This window comes from Canis aureus, chromosome 34 (genome assembly GCF_053574225.1).
Source record: "Canis aureus isolate CA01 chromosome 34, VMU_Caureus_v.1.0, whole genome shotgun sequence".
NCBI classification, from domain to species: Eukaryota; Metazoa; Chordata; class Mammalia; order Carnivora; family Canidae; genus Canis; species Canis aureus.
This window is the reverse complement of record NC_135644.1, coordinates 6950379-6960742: the sequence shown is the minus strand read 5'-3', so window position 1 is coordinate 6960742 and position 10364 is coordinate 6950379. Positions and strand designations below refer to the sequence as shown.

Sequence of the window (10364 nt, the reverse complement as noted above, 5' to 3'; positions counted from 1 at the left end):
CCTCAGTCCCTATAGGGTAGAGAACAGAGGGCTGTATGTTTTCAAATCCCTGGGTGGCTCAGCGGTTTGGCGCCTGCCTTTGGCCCAGGGCGCAATCCTGGAGACCCGGGATCGAGTCCCACGTCAGGCTTCCGGCATGGAGCCTGCTTCTCCCTCTGCCTGTGTTTCTGCTTCTGTGTGTGTGTGTGTGTGTGTGTGTGTGTGTGTGTGTGTGTGTGTCTATCATAAATAAATAAATCTTTAAAAAAAAACAAATTGTAAATATTTGTCACTTTTTTTTGTGAAAATTTTATCTCATGACTGCAACCAATGTTGCATAACTTTTTCCTAGTGCCTAGCACATTTAGGTATTTATTCACATATATTTAAATATTTCATTTTAAGCTGAGGAAAAATGTTCTTACATATAGCACTTATGAAAGCCAGTGATCAGTCAGTGCTCACTTTGGCAACACACATAATAAAATTGAAACAATACAGAGAAGATTAGCATGGCCCCCTGCACAAGAATGGCACACAGATTTATGAAGCATTCCATCTAAATTAAGAAAGAAAGAAAGAAAGAAAGAAAGAAAGAAAGAAAGAAAGAAAGAGAAAAGGAAAGAATCATACTTTTAAGAGAACAATTTATAGTTGATATAAATTGACTAAATACAGATATCAGAAAATAAAACTGTTCTTATTTAAAAGTCTGTCTTTGTGACAGTCTCAAAAGTAATTAGAATTCTGATATATATATTTATGTGTAATAATAAGTTAAAAGTAGAAATTTTTTTTAAGTAGAAAATTTTTAAAGTTACACCTTTCTTCATGCTGAAATTAATTTTAGAATGGGCAAAGAAATATAAGAAATATATAGCATTTTCATTAGCAGTCATAATCAAAAGGTCTCGGGTCATTGACATTAATTATAAACTAAGAACTGGTGGTGGTCACATGAACGTTAGGTGTTGGTCCATTCAGTGGCTGGAGTTGTAAGTTGGAAATAATATTATGTGGATTCTTACAGAGCTAGTGTTTTATCAGATAGAAGTATATCATATGGCTAGGTAGAAGGCAGTACTCTAGGCCCTGCAAATGATCTCCTCCTGACCTCCCTGGGATGCTGGGAGTACTGGGACTAGTTGGTAAGACTAGGCGATCTGCAGTCCATGGTCATCTGTCTACCCTCCACCATGGTCATCTGTTTACCCTCCAGGGTGAAAGCTCTGGAACAGTGGATCTGTCTGAGATACTTGGTAGGTTGGAAATTGTGATTGTGACCAGCCCATTAGGAAGGTCTGGAGCAATCAGTTGTATTTAGTCACTGTATTAGCATACACACCCATCCTCCTGAACATCAGGGTCCAGGGTAGCCTGCGTGTTACTGTGGCCAGAGCATCAGTCTCTGTCATTGTACATGAGGCTCTTCAGGAGACCCAGGACCAGCTCTAAGTGCCTCTAGAGTACTCAGTATATCCCAGCCATCCAGTTGGGAGAACTTTCCAAAAAGTCAGGGTAGCATCCATATCTTTTCTTTATTCCCAAACCTCCCTCAAGGTGTATGTGAAGCTCAGTTTCCAGTTAGGAATGCAACTGTTATCTAGGGGAGGACCCTAGATGTGGGCTTCTACCCTCTTTCCTGTTTTTAGTATGGGGGCAGGACGTGAGGTTCCACCCAGAGCTCATATTAGCTAAGTAACAGGCTTGAAAGTGGCATGAACAAAATCTTTTTAATACTTTAATTGTACCGCTCTTATGGCACTTCAAAATTGCATTTGATAGACTTTAGACTCTTTAATATGACTGATAAGGACTTGCATTATGTGGCCTTGTCTCAGAGTGGGTTCCCCAGAAGTAGACACAGAAATAAGGATTTGAGCCCATGATGGAAGCACTGGGAGAGAAGTAGGGAAATGAGATGCAGAAGAGAAGTCAGCCAATAAGGGGTATCTTGTCAAGACAGTTGCCAGTGAAGATGATTAAAGCTTAGTCCACTGAAGACAAAGTAGCTTCCATTCTATGTGCCTAAGACCTAAAGGAATGTGGACAGGTCTCATGGTATCTGCCATAGGTCCCTTCTTAGGTCCCGCACCTCACTTCTGTCTTATGCCACATACTGTAAGAATTTTTACCTGCTTGCTTGCTTACATTACTCCGGGCATTTCAGAATGCATACGATGTGCTAAGAACTAGATACTAGGGATTTCAAGGGAACAAGATAGACATGGTCTGTGAATTCAAGGACATGACACTCTTCCTTCTTTCTAAAACACTCTTTCTTCCCTCACCCAATAAACTTATTATAAATGACTCTTCACCTGTCTCTACTCCCCCGCAAAAAATGAACGCTCGGTGGAGGCTGAATTCCCAGGCCATGCCAAGCTCTTTGGCATGAGTATGTGTTCAGTATATTTCTGTTGACTGTGTTGTACTATAGATAGCTATAAATAAGAAGATTGGCTGAGCTAGAGGAGGAGCCACTCATTTGTACCTTGTTCTGCTTTGTATCTCTGGAATCTAGCATGTCTCTGACACATAGTAAATATTCAGTATTTTGTAACAGAGTTGAATTAAGTTTAATCAGATCAAATTATTGTTCAGAATACAATGACCCAGATATACTAGCAACTTGACATCAAATTTCATAAAGAATTATTGGAAGAATTGGCAATATTTCATACGAAAAAGACATGAGAAGGACATGTACTTGTCTTCAAATAAAGGAAAGACTGATAAGGAGAGACACTGGGCTTGTTGTATCTGTCCCAAAATAAAATAGATTGTAGCACTGAATTAGGGAGAACTATCAGACTTAGTACGTTACTGACAAGAGCCATGTGTTGCCCATCATTGGAGATGCCCAAGCAAAATCTAGGGGTGTAGTAGACAAAATTTAACACTGATATATATAGTTGATGTAAGTGCCTAGGAAATGAGATTCCATGGTTGTTCTAGATAAGTACAAAGTAATATATTTCTTCAGTCCTTAATAATTTTATGAAAGGGGATCCCTGGGTGGCGCAGCGGTTTGGCACCTGCCTTTGGCCCAGGGCGCGATCCTGGAGACCCGGGATCGAATCCCACGTCGGGCTCCTGGTGCATGGAGCCTGCTTCTCCCTCTGCCTGTGTCTCTGCACCTCTCTCTCTCTCTCTCTCTCTCTGTGACTATCATAAATAAATAAAATTTAAAAAAAAATTTAAAAAAAAATAATTTTATGAAGGGTGTTCTGGAGGTAAATTATCTCTCTTTATCTCACAAGAAGGTCATGTTTACAATTAATAATTGGATTGCTTTATACTTTACATGTGGCCTTCATATAGTCCTTGCAAAGATCCTTTGAATAGGTAGACCAAGTATTATTATTTCCATTTTACACAAAAGACGGAGGCTGTATAGATTAACTTATTTGTCAAAGGTCACACATGTAATTGATGTCAGTAGAACTTGATCGCACACCTCTGTGCCTCTTTCTTCAGAGCTGTCTACTGCACCATGCCACTTCTGTTATGACTGAGATGAGAGAGGAAAGTCAGAACCTCCTTTGCAAGTACTAATGCAGATCTTCCATTACAGAAGGACTCTGACAAGCCCCCTGTAATTTACAGTTAGCCTAAGTTTAAGTGGTATGATCAAGAGCAATGGACAAAGAGAAATAAGATCCAGTTAAGAACCCAGGGCTCTTACCCTATGTTGCTATTTGCCTCGCAGAATCTGACTGTTTTTCCTGAGAAGGAATTATAATGATGCTTTTATGTTCCTGGCCAGGAAATGTTTATAAATCATAATGTACCATTTGCAAGTGATGTTACCTTATGAATATTAAAAGATTAGGAAATGACATTGGCTTTTGTTGAAAACCTTGAGTGACCCTGTAAGCAGACACAATAAATGATTGCTTTTATTGCAGTGCCCTCTAAATATTATTAAAACTCTTTATAGTAGGCAATAAATAATGGCAAACGAATGCTTGATTTATAGCAATTACAGTACAGATGAGTTGGATTCATGTGCTGCACTGTAATGAAAATAATAGCTCAGAACACACGAGAAACAGTCACTCAGTGAAATATGAGCTGATTTGCATGATCCACGTCCCTTGAGTAACCTGTAATTGGCTATTATGAAATGGACTAAGGATGATTTGGTCTGCAAATAAGAGAAGTGGTAACAAATTACCATATAATCTGTGTGGATATCTTTTATTTTCAACACCGAACTATTTGTGTGGCACATCGGATCTGTGCTCCCATATCTAACATGTGTGAGTATTCAACAGCTAAGGACCAGTCTTCTCTAACTCCTTTGAAATGTTTTCTTTGAGGGTTGCTGTTGCTTCAACTTTATCCAAAGGAAACAAACAAACTTGCTTTATTTTAGATCCAATGTGCCACGAAAATAGTACAACATTCTTTCCTACCATGCCTTTTAAGAATAGATTTTGGTAGTGAGGCTGAAATAGCATCATGGAATTCTTAAACAAAGGGATTCAGAGTATATGTGTGACTTGTTTTATTCAGCAAAGTACATTTAGTTAACTCATGTTAATATTTTAGATCTCAGGAAATTTCTAGAGACACTTGGCTTTCCCAATTTTTTTTTTTTTTTTTTTTTTTTTTTTGGTGCCGGGGGGAGGGAGAGATATTTGCCTTAGTCTCTCTTTGACTCCTCCTTATAGATAACCTCACCAAAATCATAACAATCCACATGAAACTTATTATTTTTTTTTTTGGTGGAATAAGCTGCCATTTTTCAAAAGCAGTGAAGGGAGCTGTGCCAAAACAGTATTTCATGCCTAGACCGTCTGTCATGCTCCTGAAATCTCATTCTCATTATCACACAAATAACCCAAGGGATAGAGCTAGTCCCACTGGCAAGGGGGATCATCAATGTTTATCCTAAGCTGCTGTTACAGTGGCCATAATGGGAGAAGGTATACCACAATTAAGAGCTATAGCCAACTAATTAAGTCAAATTACATCTAATTATAAATCCAATAATCTATGCCAAAACTAGTTGTTGATAGCTAAGGGAAAAATATACAGTTTTAATTAACCTTCATTATGGATTGGTGTTTAAAGGCATTTTTTAATTCAAAAAAAAATTTTTTTTACAAAATAAATGCTATGGTTCTCTTCTACCTAATATTTTGATTTAGGAATGGAGCAACTAAGAAAATGGAAAATCATTTTAGCAAAGAAAAATTGGCCTTTAAAATTTATAAATTATGTTAATTATTAAACATTCCTAGAAAATTTGAAAGAAAATTATAAGATAATACTAGTGCTGGATAATTACTTATGCACTATAATAAAATATTCCTAAAACAAATTAAAAGGATATATAAAAACTGGAAATGGCCAACAGTGGACTTATTAAATAATAAGATGGAAAATAAGGTGCACATAATGAGAAAAATTGAAGCTATGTAATCTCCACATTAAGTTAACTAGGGACAAATTAATAACTGTCTTCAAATAAATGAAAAGTATAAATAAGGAAATAAGAAAACTGCTGACAAGCAGTTTTGATTTTTCATCTTGCATCTGAACAAAAGTACATTGAAAACATTAGTTTCACATAAGGGACTTACTGATCATAAAGGTGGTTAGTGTTATATAATCTCCTGCAGAAATCTATGTTTTATCTATGGATATCTTTAAAAATAATGTGTGTGCCTATACATACATACATATACATGTATATACATGAATATAAATAATAGCTCTAAATGTCTCTCCCTTCTAGTGTTGCTTGATAATTTAAAGAAAAAAAAATTGTAGACGTTTTTAACTTTAAACCTAAAATAATTTAAAGAAAATAAAACTTGCTATTTGGCTTATTGTGTATTCATTTAGGGATAAGTTGATTTTGAAATGCAGGTGCATGAGACTGCCTTCTTCTAGGTAAAAAAACAAAACAAAACAAAACAAAAAAAAACAACAAAAAAACATGATAGCATAACCACAGAAATCTAAAAGAATGTGAGCTTTCTCAAATGTTTGTGCTTCACTACTCCTAGGATATGACAAGGCTATTATCTTGGGACCTGGGATTTTGCAACTGAGTTGTTAGAGCAACTTTGAGCATAATGACGCATTCTTGCATTTATTAAATAAATATTTATTGGCCATCTACTACATGTCAGCCATTATGCTGTGTAGAATACAGAGTTGAAAAAGACTTAGCTTTTGTCCTCAATTAACTTATGAAATAGAAGGAAAGGTAGGATTGGTATATAAATTAGGAAAATAAAAAAAAAAAACAACAGAGGTATTATGAGAGAGATACCAACAAAGTTCTGTGGTTTCAAGGAGGAAATAACCATTTCTTGGAAGTGATGTATTGGGAGGTTTTATAACAATTATGCTATTTGATGATCATAAATTAGTGGGTAGGCTTTTGATAGAAAAGAAGGTTGATCAGGATAATTTTTTGCAAATCTAGTGAGAGTGATGAGCTTAAAGAACTTTATAATTAATCATTGTCTCTTTTGTTATTATTGTCCAATTCAGTCCCATATGTTTTTACTATATGCCAGGCTCTAAAACAGAGGCTGGAAGTTTATAAATCCAATTTTATCCTTATACAGAGCTAACCTTTATTGAATTATGAGTTTTGTACCTATGAGTCTTTCCTCTTGAAGAGCATAGACATTTTCTCTCTTCACTCTCTCCTCTTTTCTGATATGATCCTATTCAGACTTGTGACTTTTATTATCATCCACAAAGCTTGTGAATTTGTTTCTCCAACCTAAAACTCCCAGCCATATACCATATGCCTAATTGATATCTCATGCACCAAACTAAATCTACTTAAAACAAAGTTTATAATCTTGCCCCAAACCTGACTTTCCCCCTGTATCTTTTTTAAGATTTATTTATTTATTTACTTATTTATGATAGACATAGAGAGAGAGACAGAGACACAGGAGGAGGGAGAAGCAGGCTCCATGCTGGGAGCCCAACGTGGGGCTCCGGGATCGCACCCTGGGCCAAAGGCAGGCGCTAAACCACTGAGCCACCCAGGGCGCCCCTCCCCCATATTTTCTATCTCAATAGGTGACACCAATATCTATTTGGTTATGCAAATCTGAAACCTAGGGATCACCCCAACTACTACCTCTCATTATATGCCACAGTAAACTTACCAATCAATTCCAATAATCCAGCTTTACTATTAAAAATCTCCTAAATTTATCCATGAGTCTTCCTTATGTTGTCCCACAATATGTAAACTCTCATTACCATTTTCTTTCATATGGACTATCATTACAATACATTATTTCCCGACATTGATCTTTGTCTCCTTCCAACTCATCCCCCAAACTGCAACTGGGAAGATTTTTGTAAAGCAAATCTCATCATGTAAGACCTCATTTCTAAGTAAGTGTCCAAAGTCTTTCATTATCTGACCTCTGTCTAGTTCTTCAACCTGTTCTCAAAAGTGGACTGTCCTTCTGTCCTGAGTGAAACCTTCCTTCGGGTTGTCCAGTGCACCATTCTCCCTCCCCCTCTGGGGATTCTCTGCATATGCTTCTTCCCAGCCTGGAGTGCTTCCTGCCATGTCCATTGCTTTACTTTCAATTGATTTAACTTCTACTTATTTATCAGCTTTCAGCTCAAATACCACTCCATTAAGAAAACTGTCTATCACCACCAGTATTTTTCCTTTGTGGTCTTTTTAACCTACTCACATACAACTCAGGTGAGAAGTAGTATTAAATACTATGAAGATGGATTTTTAGTTTAACAAGGTGAAAAGCATATACATCTATTTCTTCTCCAGCCTCCAACTTCTCATCCAAAATGTATAAACACACAGGAACAAATAAAATAGAACATGAATCAATAGTAGACTGGAGAGTTAAACCAATTAATTAGAGACTGAAAGTGACCTGGATGAGTAGAATCTATTTTCAAGCAGAGCAGGGCTGACTATCACCTAAAAGATTTTCGAGAAAAATGCCAAAGAATGATAGACTACTTGTCATCCACAGAAATCCAGAAAGTCTCAGGAATTGGGAGACACCAAGTATCATAGAAGCAGGGTAAGGTGAGTGGCTGAAAACAAAGTCTGCCTGAAGAGTGTTGGGCAACAAAGATACGACTTCTTTGCCGCAAGCACATTAAGCTGCCAGATGATGAAGCCACTCTCTCCCTTTAGATGAAACCAGAGAATTATAGTCTAGAGAATGTAAACCAGAAAATCTCTAGATTCAAAACCACCTGATACTCAGATCTAGGGGATGAGGCACTACACTGGAAGGAGTTAAATAAGAATCTACACATGAAATATTGAGAACCTTCTGCCCTCTTGTTATATTCAGCCCAGAGTATAAGCAGAAGTGGAGAGAAAAGAATACTTATCAGGCCAAAGATGAGAACTGATCAGCTCCAGATAAAAAGCCTATAGATAGTGATGTTTGTGGATTCCCAAATAAAAGAACTTTGTCTCTAAGCAATCACACTGCAGAAAGCTCACCAGCCACGTCATAACCATGAATACATAGCTTCTAATCAGCTCTTTGATGCCTTACTCTTCAAGTTGATGGATAACTAAGAAAACCAAATAATTAAGGAATGTCTATAACATGAAAGGCAAAGAACAAAGAAAGGCATTCATAGGAAACAGAAACAAAGCAGGCAACAGAAGAGTGTGTTTTAGAAAATCCTCTAATTACTGCAATGAAGACTATGCTTTTGCATACGAGAAACAAAAGAACTCAAGGAACATTTTGGGAATGGCAATGTATTGGGTAATGAAAAATATGATACCCAAGCTGAAAAAATCAATAGAAGGTTTGGAAAATAGCCAATGAAATCTCCAAGACTCTAGAATTAAAACAAAAACAAAAACAAAAGAACAAAAAACTGTGGACAATACATGAGAAAAAATTAAATTGGAGAATCCAGGAAGACTAACATCTGGCTAAGAGGAGTTCCAGAAAGAGAACAGAGAAATCGGAGGAGCAGAAATTATAAAAGAAATAATTCAAGACTATAAAAGTGTTTTTCTAAACTAAAGAATCTGAGCTTCCAAGTTAAAATGGTTCACCAGATGCTTGGGAGTGGAGGATGGGTGGAGGCCTTAAAATACTTTGTTCACTCTGTAGCACCACGGCACCGCCCCCCACCCAGGGTGACCGCCATCCTGGATCTTATGTTATTTCCTTGCTTTTGCTTATAATTTTGCCACCTAATGTATGATTCTTTTAAAAATACATTAAGTTTTGTTGAAAAACTTACATAAAACGGAATCATACCATTAAATTAAAGCCCTTTATAATTTCAAAATGCCAGGGAGAAGAGAAGTTCGTAAAAGTGAGATCACAAAGAATTGTTACAGCCTCAGGTACTGGCAAGAATGAGGGCTAATGATTAAAAATTACCCCCACTTTATTTCTTGAACTAACCGATAAACAAGCAATGCAAAGATACATACAGGACAAGGATACAAATAAGCAAATATGGTTTGTCTGGCTCAGAAAGACACTGAAAGTTATGTGGGCAGGGCAACCCACAAGAGGGAGGAGAACCAGGTGAGAGGAGCTCAGCAGTACAGGCTCACTAACGTTGCAACGTTGGACTAGAATTGGGCCACATGAGCACTCAAGGGGCCATAATTAATAGCTAGTAATGCGTGATGGAAGTCTTGCTCTGCCATCATCCCACACTTTAGTGTTCCATTTCTTGTTCCTCTTTAGGCCCACTTCTGGTCTGGCCATGGCCTTCCAAACAAATGAAGGCACAGGCATTGAATAACGTCATCTCAAAAAAAAAGTATCTGGAAGAAAAAAGGAATTGAAGCAAAAACTTCAAAATTCTAAGAGAGATTGACCTCTGACCCACACTTTATAACCAGTGTGACAGGCAATAAAGTATGAAAGTAGAATAAAAACACTTGCAGACTTGTGAGTCCTCAAAAATTTTATCTCACATGAATCCTTTCTCATGACGCTGAGGATATACTCCACCAAGAAGCAAGCTTCGGGATTTAGACAACCAGGGATCCTACACAGAAAAGAGCCAAAGGGATTTTCCAGGAAATATCAAAGGAAAACCTCAGGACAGACGAGAGCTGTGTAAAGATTCTGGTGTGAGGACAGAAGGATTCGGGAATAAAACAGAACTGATTGATCACCTAATTAACTTGGCCTTGTGGAAAATAGTACATACAACTGAAAACATTTAAAAGGCATTTTCAGTTTCAGCAAGAGTAAAACAAAGTAGAAAAAGGGAATGTAATCATGTCATTTCACTAAGCAGTCAATGTTATTGAAACTGTCATAATATTATAAACATTGGGATAATGAGTAAGAGGTCATAAAGCATAAGAAGGCCAAATTCTTGTCTTCTGAAATATGCATTTATCCTTTGACCCT

General features: G+C 37.1%; 1 non-coding gene across 1 annotated transcript; it reads left to right on the top strand.

The window, feature by feature from the left end:
• The first annotated feature begins 436 nt into the window (after positions 1 to 436).
• On the top strand, positions 437 to 544 carry LOC144304998 (U6 spliceosomal RNA). Its single transcript, XR_013372033.1, has one exon. It is a non-coding gene; the product is annotated as a U6 spliceosomal RNA (small nuclear RNA).
• The last annotated feature ends 9820 nt before the right edge of the window (positions 545 to 10364 follow it).